Source organism: Aplysia californica, unplaced genomic scaffold (genome assembly GCF_000002075.1).
Source record: "Aplysia californica isolate F4 #8 unplaced genomic scaffold, AplCal3.0 scaffold00839, whole genome shotgun sequence".
Taxonomy (NCBI): Eukaryota; Metazoa; Mollusca; class Gastropoda; order Aplysiida; family Aplysiidae; genus Aplysia; species Aplysia californica.
The window spans coordinates 305,245-306,644 of record NW_004798109.1 but is presented as its reverse complement, the minus strand read 5'-3'; the positions used below and the strand labels follow the sequence as shown (position 1 = coordinate 306,644).

Here is a 1,400-nt window from a genome sequence, read left to right as displayed (position 1 = left end):
ATCTAAACTGTGTAGATAAGGGCGTAAAAACACCAACATTAATAACAATCAAACAATTAAAAAAACAAAACAAATAGAGCCTGTTATGCTTCAAAACAAAACAAAACAAAATCAAACCAAAGACAACAAAACAAAACAAAGTTTCCTGTACGATAAAGGATGATACAAAGATGTGCCGAAATTGTGCTCGTTATTTTATCGTCTTAGTGGTCGAGACATGTTGGCATTCATTGGTTGATCCTGGGTTGGAGAACAGTTTTAAGATGGCGCCATCTGTATTACACAACAGTAAATAAAAGCCAAGTCAATTTTTAATATATACGATGGGTTGCTATCATTCTATGTCTTGAGTAGTTTTTATGAGCTATATAATCAATATACTAGAAAGTTTCCAAAATGGCTACCCAATGCCTAGGAGAAAGTGGTTATCTCAGGCAGATGGACGTCCTGGACACTGTCTTTATAATATAAGAAAAAATAAACGCAACGGGAGAGGTGAGGGTATGTGCCCGTTAGAGCAGGTTCGATTTTAAATATATTAATTTAATCATTTATCACCTTTATTCTGAAACTAATCGGACGAGTGTACACACCTCTTTACTCTCTAAATACGTCACCCGTCATCGCTCCCTAAACCAAGAGGCGCGACTTTACTTTTCTACTTCTGACTTGCCTCCCTTTGCCCACCGCGCGAGCGGTAGCGCGCTCTCATATCGTCTGCTGGTGGCTGTCTGGCTCGGCTTGCGATACCTCTCTAAGTTCCTTCCTTCTTCCTTCTCTCCTCCCGACGACCGAAGGAAAGGACACCGACCATCACACGCAGACACACACACACACATACACACGCGAGCGAAAGAGCGAACGAGAGAGAGAGAGAGAGAGAGGGAGAGGGACGGCGGGACTCATTCGAGTGCCAAACGAAAACAAGGGAGTGTTTTAGCGCGGCACTAGATGCGTGTACTCGCTCTGTAGACTAGGGTAGAAGGTCGCTGACATCCCCAGCACTGCCTGCTAGTGTGCGCTACTCTAGCAGTGTGAGAAAGTGAGTTCACCGAGGGAGATCTATCTATCCGCAGTCAAGAACTATATTCTAGAAGTGATTGTTGAAGTTGAAGAAGTTGCAGAATAACATTGTTTCTCAGTGTTCTTATTGGATTATATACTCCTTCTTCGAGGCTTTCAGTTACTCATAGGTAAGCCGATCTTTATTCCCGCTTTTGCTTTTTAGATAAACTGCCGCTTTACGACATAGATCTAGATCTAGATCTAGATATCTACCTCTTTTTAATGAAGATTCTGGATTTAGAATTTTAGATCTTATAATGTAATGTTATCCTGAAAACACTGCACTTTTAGAGAGCGATGATGAGAGAGAGAGAGAGAGAGAGAGAGAGAGAGAG

At 41.7% G+C, this 1,400-nt stretch overlaps 1 protein-coding gene across 1 annotated transcript in view; it reads left to right on the top strand.

Annotated features, from left to right (window-relative positions):
* Positions 1-761: 761 nt before the first annotated feature.
* Positions 762-1,400, top strand: part of LOC101845807 — a gene marked incomplete in the record, with an annotated part of 213,913 nt that continues 213,274 nt past the window's right edge. The window contains 1 exon segment of the mRNA XM_013088939.2: positions 762-1,193.